The sequence below is a fragment of the Equus caballus genome, chromosome 26 (assembly GCF_041296265.1).
Source record: "Equus caballus isolate H_3958 breed thoroughbred chromosome 26, TB-T2T, whole genome shotgun sequence".
Classification (NCBI taxonomy): Eukaryota; Metazoa; Chordata; class Mammalia; order Perissodactyla; family Equidae; genus Equus; species Equus caballus.
In genome coordinates, this window is record NC_091709.1 from 20,218,631 (window position 1) to 20,236,543 (window position 17,913).

The window sequence follows — 17,913 nt, forward strand, 5'->3', positions numbered from 1 at the left end:
TCCAAACCAGACAATTCATTGTCCTTCTAAACCGCTCCTCGTACTACAAAATTTACTTTGTTTTATTCAATGAACAGTCAGTCCACTAAAATACACTTATATACAAAGACACACACACTCTATTGTGCACACGTCTCTTATCCAGCTGCAGATCGCATTTCTTATGCTACATTCAAAATAAACAAATCATTCCATAACCTTCAAGGATGGAGATTTTGAGGAATTAGAACACGGATTTTTGTAGAAAAAAGTTAGCCTGAGTACAAGAAAAAAGAACCCAACTGACTCAACAAAAACCCAACTGACCCAACAAAGAACCAATTGGAAGCTGACTCGGCTCTCATCCTTGTGCCACTGGCAGAGCATATAAAGTAACACAGGGCTGGCAGAGTCTTTTAAAGGAAATGGAAGTCACCTATCTGTGAGGCTCAGCTCTTGATTGCCTGGCCAAGATACAGCATCTGGATGAGAGTTCACTGACACAAATTAAATTTTGTGAAGATGAAGTAGATACTCGTTAAAATAAAAGATCTATTTAGGGAGAAATATGCAGACATAGCGTCTGTGCTATTGGATAGGTGTACACAAGCTTTCTACAAAAATAGCTTACATCCTTGAATTGCTGTTTTTTCCTAGACAGAGTTAACTTAGAAAGAAAAAAACCCATGAAATGAGAAAAAGGCTATGATATATATATGCGTGTGTGTGTGTGTGTGTGTGTGTGTGTGTGTGTGTGCGTACACAGTCAAGTACCACATAGTGATGTTTCGGTCAATCACGGACCACATATACGATGGTGGTCCCATAAGAATAGTACCATATAGCCTAGATGCATTGTAGGCTATACCATCTATGTTTGTGTAAGTACACTCTTTATTGCTCTGATGTTCACACAACGATGAAATCACCTATCTATACATTTCTCAGAACGTACTTCCATCAGTAAGCAATGTTTGACTGTATTGATTGGCATTTGTCATAGATCTTCTTTGCACTATCTTATTCTAACTACAGACTCCAAACAAGATAAACAAATATATAGCACTTTACTTAGGGAAAGCTACAATGAATGGAAACAATGAGAATCTGTTAAATCAATATAGAATGCCCTCTGCTTTCCATAATTCTGAGAGTTTCTAGTCTAGAAGTCCAAGTAAACAATCTCTGTTACATGTAGGCATTATAGCATTTGGGAAATTCCACAAGACAATTTTTACGTGTGGATTTGGAAAAGAGAATAGGAAAAAAAAGTGCTTTGCGGTGCTCTGTATTCCATGTGCAACATATATTTTGTGTGACCTGCTTGTGTTAGATTGTGATTACCCATGACTCTATGTGAAAGAGGTAGCTTAATGAGCAATAGTCTTAAAGTTAATAAAACTGACACTATTTGGCTTAGTTTTTAATTGGATAAATGACCTTTTACTACTTATTTAACCTTTCTAAGATTAATTCTTTTCAGTGGTAAATGTAAAGGGAGCTGGATTACCTCCCACTGATTACATTTATGTTGATTCTAGTCGCCCTACTCTGGTAAACAGTAAATTTAACAACATAGAAGTTTTTCTAGACTTCACTCTTCCACAGACCCATAACTTCTCTTTCTCAATCTAAGAAATGCAGAGGAATAAAAACGGACTCTCTCCTAATTCAGCAGGAATAGTCTGATATATAGTTCATTATTTTAACATATAAGCTACACTCAAGCAGTTCCATAAGTTATAAGCTCATTAGAGGACCTTGACATGGAACATAGAGAGAGAATGGCCACTTCTCTTCATTCCTGTCTTCCAGCTGCCTTCAGTGCCCTGAAGTTTTATTCACATTCAAAAATTAGAATCCTATCTGAGAGAGGTTACCCAAATAAGAAATCAGGCTAATTTCTCAATACAAGTGTTACAGAATAATAAATGCATTTCTGGTCAAAGCACAGAGATTCTGGAAATAATCATTTTCCTAATGAGGCACATGAATTGTGACTATAAAAAGTTGGTGTATAGTATCTGCCAAGTTCAAATGAGCTTCATTTTCAGGGCCTTCTACCATTAGGGCCAAGTATAATGACTCAAATTAGTGAACTTAAGAATTGTTTTAAAATGTTTGATGGAGACATTTCAAATTATGATCTGAGATTTATCACTGTTACGCTTGCTGAATTCAATTTGCTGCCAAAATTTCATCAGACTAATCAGATGCCATAAACTGTGAAACCTACTACTCCTTATAAACATTGTAAGAACTTTTAAATAGGTCAAGCCTAGAAGATATGTTTTCAGTAATAAGGTACTGGAGTGCATGAATTTTATTTAACAGAGTTATTTAGAGAACTTTTTAACAAGGTAGCTTGGAAACTTAGAAAATAATTTTTTTAAAAAATATTCTAAGGAGAGTTAAGTTACTCAAAATAATTTCAATGTATGAATCCAACAGCATTAATCAGAACATAAAGAAAAATTGTAAAACTTTCTGGGAGGTAATATTTGTTATAAAGTTGTGTTATTAATTTCAGATACTTTCCATATTGCAGGGATGTTTTAAGAACTTCATTCTTTAACTAGCAAAGCCTCTACTCCCTGGATGAACATCCTACTCTCCACAGATTAGTAATCAACATATTTGCCAAACTTGTTTTCTGGTTTCCTGTGAGCAGTTCATAAAAGATAAAAGAAAATCAAGCCCAAAGGTACACCACACTTAAAATTTTTCATCAAAAGGAACGTTCTTTGAGTTTTAAGAAAATATGACTAATTTAGCTTTTTGATCTATTGTCAACTAAGAAATATTGAGTGAATTCAATCTTTCATAATCTTACTTGGTTTTAATGCTGTTGCTCTGGGAAACTGTCAAGTATTGGTCATTTCCAACTTTTCTCCTCTCCAGCAGTTTATCTGTCACTACCCACTTTTCATCTGTTTCCACCACCAGACTATGACTACATTATGTTACATAATGTCCTATACAAAAATGGTTGATGAATGCATTATTAGAATGGATAGTAGAAACTGGATTATCAATGGTATATCCTTTTGCCCCCATTCTGATGTTCAGTTCAAATAACTCAAGCTCGTCTCACACCCCTAATCCTCATTTCGAGTGTTGGTCCAAGTGATCTCAGATTATGGCAGTCTTAAACTAAAATTATTAGTGACTTTATAGTGCCAGAAAGATTATAGGGTTATCCAACACAACTTTCCATGCCCCCTCCGAGCTTCATATAACTGGAAGGCACTTTTATGACTTTATTAGCCTTCAAAAGACACCCATTTAACCCTCATATGATGTTTGAATATATCGTCTTTCATAAATAGAACAGTCCATCTCTCTACAGTTCTCATTATTCTGAAATGAAGGGCTTCCTTAGGAAAATTAATTCTCAATTGTTTCCTGGAATGTACAACTCAATTCTATACACCATCTATGCAAAAAAAAACTGTAGTTTACATGTGTTAATGTGTTACAGCAGCAATAAAAAACTAAAACAAATTCAGTGGCTTAAAACAACACAAATTTATTTTCTTATGGTTCCAGAGGTCAGAAGTCCAAAATGGGTCTTACTGGACTAAAATCAAGTCATCAACAGGGCTATGTTCCTTCTGGAAGCACTAGGGAGGAATCTTTCCAGAGGTCCAGTGCATTCCTTGGCTCCTGGCCTCTACCTCCATCTACAAAGCTTATCACTCTAACCTCTGTTTCAGTTGTCTCATCCCCATCTGTTATGATCTATCAGCCTCCTCTTGTAAGGTCCCTTATGATTACATTGGGCCCATGAAGATAATTCAGGATATTTTCCCCATTGTAAGGTCAGATGATTAGCAACCTTAATTCCATTTTCTACCTTAACTCCCCCTTGCATGTAACATATTCATAGATTCTGGAGATTAGGATGTGGATATCATTGGAAGGCTATTATTCTACCTACCACGCTAAGAAATTGGTAAAAGATAAAATTACATATAACACACTGTTAATCACAACAATGAAATAGTACATTAAAGATTTCTATCACAAACTATTTTAAAAGATTTTAGCTACTAGATTAAGTTTTGGTATATTCTAGAAGATCTCATGTCCTTGATGTTAACTTATCACACACAAATAGATAATCTTTTCAAAATAAAAAAGGAACATGCAAGGCTACCTGGACAATTGGAAAGAAACTACAGTTGCTATGCCTTAAGAGGCCTGATTTCTGCTCATGTTGTACATCCCCCGCCCCGAATATGCATACACGGCATATTTCTTCCTGACAGTCTGGAAGCTATCTCCTCACACTTAGCAAATGCCTTTACTATCATCACTGTTCATTAAGTTCTATTTTTTCAAGCTTACCTTCATTAGTTTATTTCCTCAGCTTCCCCTTATTTTTCTCCTCTAAACTCAATTTCATCTTATGTACTCCACCTGCTCACACACTTGATTATGCTCTGCTTTACAACATTCTCTGGTTTTCTGCATGCATTTTCTCCCCCACATAAGTTGCTTTGTCTGCAGGACTTACCATCTTCCTACGCAGTGGTAACATCACCTGCTCAGGCTCCGTCTCTAGCCTAGAATTTAGTATCTTCCAACTGCTAGTCCAACTTAAACTTCATAATTAAGCAAAGCCCCCATTTGAGGAAATAGTAGGATTTGTGCCCTGAAAAGTCTGTGTAATGCAAAGAAACAGATTTGGGAACATAATTGACTTTCATGTGCAGAAGCCAGATGCATTTCATGCCTATGTGTGCTTAGGGAAGCAAGTTCATCTCATATATCACAATAAGCATCTGTTCCGCTAAATTCCACTGCCGGATACTCATCACGCTTAGGCAACAAAACACTTAAGGAAATAAAAGCTCTTTCCAATAAAAAAGACACATCATAAAGCTTTGTTAAAAAAAAATCTTACTCTACCAGTTAAGCCCAGAGTAGAACTACCAAAAACATAAACAAATTATCATTGAAATATAGTTTCTGATAAGGCATTTTGGCCCCTATACTGGATAAAATTCAGAGAAAGTGATGGGTGAGTTTATATTTGAAAGGCTGCTTTCAACAATAAAAGGGTGTGTTCTGAGGTTTGAATATACTTTTGAAAATATAGAAGTTTATAATAACTAATGGAAAATTAACTACATGGATATGAACCTGCAAATAGTTTTATAGATACGCGTTGTTTATAACATGAAAAGCTTTATTCTATAGCTTTGTTAAAATATTACAAATATCTCCATATAAATTATTTTATGTCTTTTTTGTTGATTTTGTTTGTGAACAATAGAGATTCTAATACATTTAGTGTTCAGATGTGGCTCCTAATGTTTCCTGCCAATGCACTTGGTCCTTTTTTCTATTGAACTACTAATCTTTTCTTATTGATTTGTTGGAACTATTTATGTGTCAAATATGTCAAATGATTGCAAATACCATTACCTGATTTGACATTTTCTGCTTATACCTACTCATGGTATCTTTTGAAGTATAAAAGTTTTAATTTATTTATTTATTTTATTGAGGTCACATTGGTTTATTACATTATATAAATTTCAGGTGCCCATCATTATATTTTGACTTCTCTGTAGACTACATCGTGTTCACCACCCAAAGTCTCGTTGCCATCTGAAAGTTTTCTGTTTTAACAAAGTAAAATCTATCAATCCTTTCCCTATTGTTCTGTCTTTGGTGGCAGATGTACTCCGGAAAGTCAATTTTGCCCTAATATTACAAATGATATTTGCCTATGAGTTTTTTTCTTTATATTTTGAGGAGTTTAGTTGATACCTACTATGGAATTAATTTTTATGAATGGTGCATACCATTTTATGAATCACTTGTCATTTTTTCACCAATTTGAAAGACTGCCTTTTATCATACAGCAGGCTTTAATTCATTGAAATTATGTAAATTCAAGCATTACAGCCAGCCTTACTTCTCCAACATTATCCTCCCAAAGGGTGGATGGAGGAATTGCTTTCTCATCGTTGAAGTAAGTGAGTAACAGACCATGGTTTAAATGACATTTGAATTACACAGAAATGTTAATTTCTGGTTCTGAACTGTGTTCCAGCTTAGCCAATCTGACCTGCACACTTGCCTTTGAAGGTAGGGGCTAAATTTTGCCATAGCTATATTTCCACTACTTAAAATTGTGTTGGGTACTAAGTAGGTATTCAAAATCACCTATTTAATGATTGGTTAGACTGATGGATATCCGATTTTCCATTGCAGTGATGCTATCACACTCTGTATAATTTTAACTGGCTTTTCTCTTTCAAGGATAAAACATTCACTCACACAGTTTTGCATGTATTCATGTGCATGCCTGTGCACCCTTGACAGAGGCACACTGCTTTCAAAACATCAACAAGGATTATAAGATATTTCTTTATTATGGTGGTCTGATCACAAAGAAAATAACAATACAAAATCATCAATATGAGTCTGGAAGCAGTAGAGTATGGAAGATCAAGTTACCAAATGAAAATCACTCCTTATTTTCTTTAGTTTGCTGCTAATGAAGTGAGAAAAGTAATAGATGTAGAAATGAAACTACACAATACGTATATATATATCACACACTCATTTTCATGATGGATATATGTATACAGATGAGTGTGAATATATATGCTAAATAATATGCCATCTGTTTTGTATTTATAATACACACATTATATGTACATACATATACAACAAATACAGATGATTTGCATAATAATTTCATTTCTATTCATTTCCTCAGCTAAAAACCAGAGAAAATTTAAATCAAAATCAATTATTTATTTCAAAGTGTTTTTAACCATTATCTTCCCTTTAATCCTCATTTTTATCGCTCCTTATATTGCCATTTTGTGACTATTTTGCCATAATTTATATGTATTTGAAATGGTGACCTTAAGAAATTTACCCTTTGACTATGATCTCTAAGATTGATTTTGTGGGAATACGCATGTGTGCAAACACATTTCACAAAGAAAGGTTAATTTTAAAAGTACATATACACATATCAAAAACATTTTACATAAAATCTAAATAAAATTATCCGTACATATTTTTCTGTTAATAAACTCAATATAGTATATTTCTTGGTAGTAAACCTGATTATTTTCATTCTACTTGCCTCCATCTGAACTGCCACATTAGCAAAATACATCGATAAGTTGATACTTTACCACAGTAAATATAGAGTGATCCAAAAAATAAAAAATAAATAAATCAGTGAGTTCCAAGAAAATACATATTTTTGATGGATCAGATAATTTAAAGTTGTCAGTCAGTGACACAGCAAGGTGAAAAAGGATGAAAACTGAAATTCTCAAGGCCAGGGAATAACAATAATGATGTTGTATTCTGTGAATCAATCACCATTACCACAAATCTTTGAGACCTGTATTGCCAAATATTTCACGTACAGCTTTAATGGTGATTAATATATGTGCCTTAGTACTGAAACTGACATGAAACCTCGCAGAACAAGTGGTATTCAAAAGCATTTTGAAAATTTATCATTTCTACATCTAGAAATACTGCTTTTGTCAATATTACCTATGCAAATCTTGATTCTATTTTCCTAGTATTTAGCAAATACAGTTTTAGCGAACAATTTTCAGATTTGCCACATATAGTGGGCGAAATTACTGTGTGATTATAAAAGAAATCTCTAACAAATTCTGATTATACAAATTTTCCATAAGTGGCAACAAAAAGTTCTTGCAGTGGCATTAGCTTTCCCGTAATCCTCAGCAGCATCACTCATCTCTTTAGATAATTGGTGTATATCACCTAAATCAAGTCCTGCCCACAGGCCACCTCAGCACATGGCCTCTGGCCTTGATTTCCAGCCAGGATTTAGCTCAGAAACCCCCATTTTTGGAGCTCTAGAGCCACCATTGAAAAGTACACACTGTTTCAGGTATTGATTGCCTCACTTTGCACATTCAGAACTCACGATGCTGAAAAAACATGAATTTAATTTAAAAACTTATTTGAGAATATGTAAACTAGTGAAATTGTGCTGAAATTAGATGACTCTTCATTCTTGCCTCTCTCATCAAGCTTTCTCATTATTTCTTCCATATAGTTACAACTCATAACAGATTTATTGCTAAATTTCATTAATTGTTTGTTCCACGATAAATTCAATCAACTTCATTTCTGACGCCTCCGCTGTTCTGGTTTGATATATTCCCTATACATATGAATTTGGTTATTTTTGAAAAAGCTCTGACTTTTACTCTTGAAAAAGGCATCACTTTTTCCTATAAGCTTGATAATGGCAAACATCCATTAGATCTTATGATCAAGCTCAAGAGAAAATTAATCATATTATTTTCATATCAATTAATACTAATGTCTTTTAATGTCCTCCAATTTAGTGCTATGGATATTAAGTTTTATCCCCCAGAGACAGGTGGTTGCATGAGCAACAAGAGGAAGACAACCAGCAGTCTTGTACCCACACCGAGACGTGTCCACACACACTTGCTTCTACAGCCAAAGTAACGCCATATGTCGTCAGTGATGTGGGTGGGCAAAATTAACAGTTGGCCTGCTAAAGACGACCATATGTACAGGCAGCCTATCATGCCATTCATTTTACTTATGGTTGCTGAAAACTCAGTTGAAGTTCTTGCTATAATGAATAGCATAGCTGGAGAAGATGCTTCCTCCATAGTAGGAAAAGACCATTTATTGTACAACTACTATATCTCTGGACATGGAAGCTAAAAATATGCATGTTCATTATTCTTTCTCATTAAGAGTTAAACATCAATAAAGTTCCTTAGTCCAATCTTACCTTCCTTCACTAAACAATTTTGTATTTATGTGGAAGGGGACTGACGTGCAGTCCCTTATCACAAACAATGATTCATAATCATCCTTGTTTAGTTTCAAGTACATAAACCTCTCTTTATTTTTAACTGGATCTTCATAAAAATTATACTGTTTTTTTCACATCAAAAATATTAAAGAAAATGAAAAACACTTAGAAACTTAAAGTATTTAATTAGATTTCCTGGAAAGCAAGGAGAGAGCAATAAGGCAAAACTGCCTTCTCCACTAATATTACAAGCTAAAAGAAAACATGGAATTTAGATGATTATAACAGCTTTGTATCTCAACAGGGTTTCCTTTGGAATTTCCTCAATTGCAAAGACTATTCAGCTATTGTACTAATAACAAAATTTATAGTTTTAAGGTCATTCTCAAGACTGTGATCAGATAAGATAATTTACTTTTCTCTTAATGGCTTCTTTTTGACAAATGAGGGAGCTTTTAGGAAGGACAATGCTCCCTGCACAACAACCAGTAAAGCATGTCACATCCATTTACAACATAATTTTAAGAAAAATGAAGGACAAATTTGTGAGGCAGCAAGAATTCATTTGCATTAAATTAATTTGAACAGGGCATTTCAAGTTTCCTTTGGCAACAACAGTATAGTGGGGAAACGAATCCATCTTATGCAACAGTCGTCTTTTGGGTTAAAGAAAGATTTGAAAAGCTGACATGACCATCACATTTCTCCTGGAAGTCTACAATTAGTAGATATAACTCATGAAATAAAATATTCACAATGCACATTTGTGAAAAGCACCAATTATGATGGAACCACTGTCTGACATCCCCTTGAAAATTATGTCATGCAAAATTTAAAAAGAGGACAAAGCTTTCTGCGGTTTCTCATATGCATTTGGCTTTGTAAACAAGACCTAACTTCATAAATAAGAACTATCATAGATACCGCTGTATGTAATTTAAACCTAAGTAATCTAGGTGTTGACCTTGATGGGTAATGGGTTTAATTAAAATTTTTGACCCTAGAAGTACAAATGATTTCGCTTACATTTTGCTAAAACTAAATTTAATAAATTTAAGGGTGTTTAATTGAGCAGCATCTGTTGTTAGGAAAATTCTCCATCGATATCTTCTATGGATCTAAAAAAATTGACACCCCCACAAGTAGACACTGTTTTTCCATGGGGAAGCAAGCACATTAATTTCAGGGTCTCTAGGCACAAAAACATTACCACCTTTTGTAGTAGACTGCATAATGGCCCCCAAAGATGTCCCCATCCTGATCCCCAGACCCTGTGAATGTATTACCTTGCATAGTCAAAGGAATTTTGCAAGATGTGATGGAGTTAAGGATATTGAGATGGGGAAGTTATCCTGGATCATCCAGTGAGCCCAACGTAATCACAAGAGTCCCTGAAAGCAGGATGGAGGAACTTCAGAGTGAGAGGAAGAGGCAATGTGGAGACAGAAACAGAAAAAGGAGCAATGCACCCTGGAAATGGAGAAAGGGACCATAAGCTAATGAATTCAGATGGTCACTAGAAGCAGAAAAAGGCAAGAAAATGGATTCTACCCTCAGAGCCTACGGAAGGAACCAGCCTTGCAGACATCTTGACTTTAGCCCAGTGAAAGTGATTTTGGAAATCAGCGAAATGCAAATCAAAACTACAATGAGGCATCATCTGACTCCAGTCAGAATGGCTATAATTAACAAGACAGGAAACAACAAATGTTGGAGAGGATGTGGAGAGAAGGGAAACCTTGTAAACTGCTGGTGGGAGTGTAAACTGGTGCAGTCACTATGGAAAGCAGTATGGAGATTCCTCAGAAAATTAAGAATAGATCTACCCTATGATCCAGCTATTCCACTGCTGAGCATTTATCCAAAGAACTTGAAAACACAAAGGCATAAAGATACTTGCATCCCTATGTTCATTGTAGTATTATACAGAATAGCCAAGACTTGGAAGCAACCTAGGTGCCCATCAAGGGTCAAATGGGTAAAGAAGATGTGGTATTTATACACTATGGAATACTACTCAGCCATAATAAATGATGAAATCCAGCCATTTGTGACAACATGGATGGTCCTTGAGAGTATTATGCTGAGTGAAATACGTCAGAGGGAGAAAGTCAAATACCATATGATCTCACTCATAAGTAGAAGATAAAAACAATAACAAACAAACACATAGCAATGGAGACTGGATTGGTGGTTACCATGGGGGAAGGGGGGAGGGCAAAAGGGGTGAGGCTCACATGTGAGGGGATGGCCTATAATTAGTTTTTGGGTGGTGAACATGATGTAATCTACACAGAATTCGGAATATATCATGATGTACATCCTAAAGCTATACAATGTTATAATCCAATGTTACAGCAATTAAAAAAAAAAGCTGGAGGTAATTTGTTAGAGCAGTAGTAGGAAACTAATATGCCATTATAATAAGCAAGGAAAGAAAATAAAATAGTAATGAACTTGAGAGATCCCAGGAAAAACATGGAGTGTTAAACTTGATAGCAGGATTTATCCTGGCTACTGTATGAAATGTTACTTGTTTATCCCTTGAGCCACATTATTAATATCATTACCATGATGATCCAATCACTGTGAATACACCAGTACGTCTAAGTTAGAGATGGAATTTTCTCTTTCTTGCTTCCTATGATCCCATGCAGATGGCCTTGAGCAACCCTATATCTGATGGAGCTAATATCTTCTTGTAAGAATCTTCCTGTTCTGCAGAGAAATGACACCTAAAATTAAATCCAATTAAGCCAGTCTGGGACTATACCTAGAAGATTCAAACATTACTTTTCAAGAACATCTCTAGGAGTGAGTTTGTGATGCAATCTTCAGCCAATAGAATCAAAGTTAATTTGAAAGGTTTTCAAAGCAATATTAAAAACATTGTGTCCATTTTTTCTCTCGTTAAAAATAAATCATTGCCCAACTCCCCAGTATATTTATGTTAATTGGATGAAGTCCCGACATGAATTATGCTACCACAAAGACAAAACCATTTAAATAGAAAAGTCTTTACTAATTGCCGACAGAATGATAGTACAAAACCGTCAGGGGTGGGAAAGAATAAGTGCTGTGTAGGGTATTTCCCTTTCCTTATCAAAACTTCTCCTGAGAACTAGTATACTTGTCTTCACATGCTAAAGCACAGTAAAAGTTACAAAAATACTCCTTCTACTTTTCCAGTTTAATGGTTACAGAACATCAGAAAAGAAGTAGAAGATGGAAATGTTTTGTGCAAGATTGACACAATTTGAGGAAGGTAATCAAAAACTTGATGTGGAAGGGCAAGAAAAAATAATTATTGACTTTCTGCAGCATGCTAAGTCCCTTACATATTATGATTTTATCATATTACACAAAATGATTTTATCTAATCTCTTTAATGTATTAACAAGTGTTCAAAACAAGCATTTTATTCGGTTTATAGATAAAGAAACAAGACCACAGAAAGAGAAGTTGACCAATGCCACACAGCTAATAAAAGGCAGAACTAGGGTGAATATAAAAGCAATAATAAAAATAGCAGTCTCACCCTAATTAGACTTGAAACTACACTAAGAAGCAAAACATGAACAAAGAACCTATAAGTTAGATACTATCAATCTCCCCTTTTCATAGAAGCAACTGAGTTGAAGAGAGGCTACAGAATTTGTTTCAAGCCCATATGGCTAGCAAGAGGCAACTTCAAGCCCAGGTCTGTAAGGCATTTTATTACTCTAAGATGCATATGCATTATTTTCAACATTAGCTGAGATAATTCTCGTTAACCCTAAGTAAGTGTGTGACAATTGATGTGTGCTATAATTTATCCTTACTCTTATTTAGTTTAGGAGCTATTGAATTCTTCACTTGTCTTTTGCAACTTCACTGCTCATTCACATCACAGTTCTCTAAGAAAAATAAAGTTCAACATATGCATCCTTTTTAGTTGCAAATTTTGGAGTTCAAGTAAGACACAGCACATTACACTAAACTGCTACTTTAGTTTGGAATAAAAGAAATTTTTCACTGAGTGAAAAATAATCAGATTCTTCATTCCTATATCTACAAGAGAGCTCATTAAGTGTATATTTGTATAAAAAGGCATAATTTTCTATAACTCTTCCTATGTTTAAATTATACATTTAAAGACTTGGTTCAGCAAATCAGAATAATCCATGAATTATATATAGCAAAATTTTTGTTCAGTCACTTCTGCTTTTTCTTTCCCATAATGTAGCACATTTTAAGAACCAAAAACTTGTGTTAAAGTCTAGTTTCCTCCCAATTCCTCTACCTTTTCTTAGTTATTCTTAAGTCAGGAATAAACTGTGTTTATCCAAAATTACTTTGGCATTGAAACAATGCGGTGAAAACTGTGGTTATGTCCGAGTTCACGTCTCCATATTTTTCTTCAATGAGTCTCTTCTAATAGGGAGCTATGCCATCAGCATCACAACAAAAGTGGATAAGGAATGAACCTCACAACGTAAAACTTAAGATGTTCAATTATGTCCCTAGTATTTCATGCCTCCCTCTGAACTACCCAGATAAAAATGAGCCACTAAATGAACCATGGCGCTTTCAGGAAAGTGAAGTCCAAAATCCAATTCATATCTCTACAAAGCTTTATTTAAGAAAGCATGACCCGATGAGCATCACATATGTGAAAGCAAGAACTGTTTCATCAACGAGTGTTCATGATACTTCTGTAGCAGGAGTTGTTACTGCTCCAGGCACACCTCCTCAGCATGCATCATCCTTATGCATGTGGGTCAGACAGCATCCAAGTCTAAGGAGTCGCTCTGCCCAAAGGCTTTTTTGGGTCACCAGAGCTTTCTCAGACTGCACACAGGGCTGTAAGGAAATTCTAGGGTATTAATGACCCCAGTCCCTGGAGCAGCCCTTAATCAATGATGTAAATCCCCTGTCCAGGAATGTTTATAAATAATATTTCTAGACAAAGATGTACAATGGTCATCATTCTTTCCTGAAGGATAAAATGATCTATCTCCCCTTTTTATCCTCCTTTTTCCCTCCTTCTTCACTCAGCTAACTGTCCATCTGAAAGAATTGCAAAGGAAGAGAAATAAGGCTTTGGTCACCACTTTCATTTGCCAGCACTCTCAAGGGGACCCCTTGTCTCAGAAAGGTTAAAATGGTCAGTATCACAGACCCCCTGCTTGAACTACTCTATAGGATCTGAGAGAAGAGGAGATTTTGAGATTCCAGAAAAATCATTGTAAGCCATCATTTTAATGCCAGAACCTGAAGGGAACTAGTCATATGGTCAAGAGCCACAGAACTTATTATCCTGATTCATTCAAGAATACCTGAGCTATGAGTGTGAGTGGAATCCTGAAATCAAATGCAAAGTTACATACCACATCCTTGGTTCCCAAAAGTTCCAAACTGTATGAGACTCCAAGTTTTTCCCTATCTAGTATTTATTGCTTTATCTCGCTTTCTCCTCATACCCCTAAACTCTCTATTGAGTATGCATACACTCACACATGCAACCCCTTCACTCCAAAAAGTCACACACTGTCTTTGAAATTCAGATGGGCTCTTCAAGAGCCTATGTACAGCAGATTATTACTACTTAAGAATGAAAAGGAATAGAAAGGCTGAATCAAGGTTATAGGCTCTTTTTTTTTTTCTCTCCAAAGAGTTATAATGAGTTTACTTTGAACCAGTCCATATCAGACACCGAGGCACCCATGGCATATACATAGCTTGGATAAATTTTTATGAATGTGGTTACATATTAAAAAATAAAGCCATTCAGTTCCTAACTCTGTACTTCTCATAAATCCTATATTAGACATATACTATCTGCCAATGTTCTCAAGGAATCTAAAGACTGTTCACTGTGAAGTCTGGCAGTTCACTGTGAAAGCAGGTTGTAGCTGTGTTTCAAGTTCACACTAAGCAGTTTTGAAATGCATCTAAATGTGGGTTGCCTTCTATCTTGATTATAAGACATAAATTATTCCCAAGAAAATTCTTAGTAAATATTGAGTCTGTCTTTCAATCTGTTCTTATTAAGGAGGACACAAGGTCAGCTTTAGGAGTTTAATATTTTGAAGGTGAGGAGCATATAAGTATAACTCTGCGCAATTATATTAAAGTATCTTTTACAGAAAAGAGTAAAACCAGTCTTAATACGTAACCAGAAAATAACAAGGACTATCTTAAGGTATTTTTACATAAGGCATATTCATATATCACTGTTGCAATAGTCTTAACTAAAAGCAGCTGTGCACTTTCTGGGAAAAGAATTGAACTTAAAGTTATACAGCCTACGCTTAAATTCCTGGTTTATAATACAATAATTGTAGAAATTTAGGAAAACTAATCCTTCCATGTCACAATCTCTTCATCTGAAAATGGAATAATATTACTATTCTCTCTCAACTTCTGTAAGAAAAAGAAAGGAATATATGGGAAAGAACCTGGCCTTCAGTAATAGACACTCATTAAGCATTTGTTGAATCCAAACTGATGTTAAAGGAAGAAGAGCAAAGTAAAATATTAAATTTTAATTATTAAAACTGCTAATGCATATTTCTCAATTTCCTGAAAAACCAGTAAACTCTGCTAAGCATAAAATGACACGGGAGCCTTGTAGAGATATTTAGTCAATATTTGAAAGATATTTAAATTTCATCCCCCAAGTTGGGTTCTGGTATTTAATTGCAAATCTTATAGTATGTATACTCCACTACTATTAAAATGCATGGCAGCCCATATGACTGATTGTATGCCCAGCAATTCTACTGAAAAGTATCCAGCAAGGCCCATGGAGAAAGTATTAAATCCAAAATACCCCAGCCACCTAAAAAAAAAACATTTAGAAAACTCTTGTGACTGTGACAATTACAAGTTTGTGCTATGCTAGTAAGAAAGCAACTTCTAAATCAAATAAGCTCATAACACACCTTACGAATTTTGCCTCACATACACAAAACACACTAGATAAAAAGTTGAAGCAAATGTGAAAAAAACTAAGGAAGTTCTGTGGGAAATGTCCATAATTTCATTCCCAGAATTTCATCATCAATCTCTTTCCCCAAAGTCCTTCTGGGAAAATAAAGTTGCTCTCCTTTTAATGCGAACTCATCACTTTTCCCATAGCATTTTCAGAATGAGAAATATGTTTTCCGTCAGTCAGCCACTTAAAAGTTGTGCGGTTAAAGAAATCCAAAATGGTAATAATTTTGGAACAAAGGATGAAGAGGAGAAGAGTGAATCAACATGCTTTTTAAGCTAAATTACCATCACGTTTCAGAGCCTGTCTAGAAAGCCTGAAGTTCCTTGCCTTTTAATAAGCTTATAGAGAGTACAGAGCACAAACACCTCCAGTTACCCAGAGGATTACCCTCTGGGAAATCCTGGTGAAAGGAATCCCACTTTCCACCTACAGGGCAAGGTTGCCCTGTCCCATTGTGTACCCAGACACCCTTCTTCCACACTTTTCAAATCCTTTGAGGTGGCTTGAAAAATTGGGCATCAGCCAAGGAGAAAGAGGGACAGAAGGACAAAATAGGCTGCCAGAAAAACAAACGACTGTCTAGAAAGCTTATATGTGAAAACGTATATAATGCATGCATTTGGGATTTCCTAAAAGCCAGTCACTTCAGCTAGATTCCCTCTGAATCCTCCACCCTTGCTGTGAGGATCAGAACCACCCACCACCCATCTACCCACCCCCAGCTTTTGCAGCCACCACCAAGACACGTCTGTCCCTGACTTTGGGAAATATTGCAAAGCCAGCAGCGCCTAGGGAGCTGGGCAACCTTGCCAATTCCACATCTGTAGTTCCAGACACCTCAGTACATCTCTTAGTTTAACTCACCTGGAGTCAGGTCTAGAAGGCAGCCTCCGCCCCGGAGGGACTGGAAAGCAGCCCGGGAAGCTCAGCAGTGTCCGCCTGAATAATGAGAGCAGTGCAGCTGAGCAGCTCTCCCCCGACCTGCTGCTCTGACTGCTCCCAGATTTCTTCCACTCCCCACCCGGAGCTTCCTTCCTTTTCTCTCTTCCTCCTCCGCCTGCGCTGCTGCACTCCCTCTTCCTGGCGGTGGCGCAGAGAGCTGAGTCCTCCCGCCTCCCTCCTCCAGGCATGCGAGCTGAGCTGTCCGTGGTGCTAATGAGGAGGCTCCTGGCTCCTCCCGGGCAGGCGGTGTGTGAAAACCCCACGCGCTACACTGGCGTCCCAGGAACAGAGCTGCCGCTATGCCTTGTGCGGCCACCAGAGAAACAGGCTGGAGGAGGCGACCAGTTTACTCCTCTAGCATATAACGCTCCCTTGCCAGTTTAAATAATTGATAACCTCACACTTCTTCCTAAACATCTCCAGTAATTCACAAGTGATAAAAAGTAAATGAGGGATTCGAGGACATATCTACATTAGCATTATTCTCTGTACGGATAGCAATTTGGCTAGATTCTAGGTCCGAAAAGTCCAAGGAGTGGAATACAATGTCGTGTGGTTATTTTGAAATATTTGGGATGTACTTGGGGTTTCTAACCCAAACCAGTAATCTTCTAGTCACGACAACACAGAATCCTAAGGGAAGGCACCTGATACTTATTAAATGCCAGGCTTTTTGCTTAACAGCCTCCTCCTGCCCGCCCCCCCCCCCCGTTAATCTTTATCACAACTTTGTGAAGCAGTATTAGCAACTCTATTTTATATTTTAAGAATTAGAAACTGAGTAACTTGTTCAAGTTCACAGAGATTCTAAGTTTCTGAGCCTAAATAATAACTGAAATCTGTATGCTCCACAGTCCAAACTCTGTGCACAGTGTGTTGCAGCATCTTAGATGACACTGTGTAATTGAACCAACAAAGATAATAGAATTATCAATGAATACATACCAAGATCCTGATGAATACCCAGAATCATAGTGAGACTTGTGAGTAATCAAGGACTCCAAGTAAGAAGAGTTCAGATGCACGCTAAACACAAGGTTACTTACAAAACTACAACAGACAGTCAGAATTAGGAAAGGCAAATAATGTTCAAAATCTTCAGAATCAATTCTCAGCCACATGTGAGCTGAATTTTCCATTCTAAAACAGAAGCCAGATACTGGCTCTTCAAAGAAGTCTACAATGGGCGTGGTCT

At 36.3% G+C, this 17,913-nt stretch overlaps 1 protein-coding gene across 8 annotated transcripts in view; it reads right to left on the minus strand.

Moving 5' to 3' along the window:
• ROBO2 (roundabout guidance receptor 2) overlaps positions 1-17,005 on the minus strand; it is a 1,555,999-nt gene extending 1,538,994 nt beyond the window's left edge. For 7 of the 8 annotated variants that reach the window (XM_070252275.1, XM_070252262.1, XM_070252261.1 and 4 more), the window contains exon 1: positions 16,641-16,991. The gene's annotated coding sequence lies outside the window, so the exon portion shown is untranslated. Of the gene's footprint in view, positions 1-16,640 lie in introns of all 8 variants that reach the window. The other variant, XM_070252274.1, reaches the window with a different exon arrangement.
• Between the last annotated feature and the right edge of the window lie 908 nt (positions 17,006-17,913).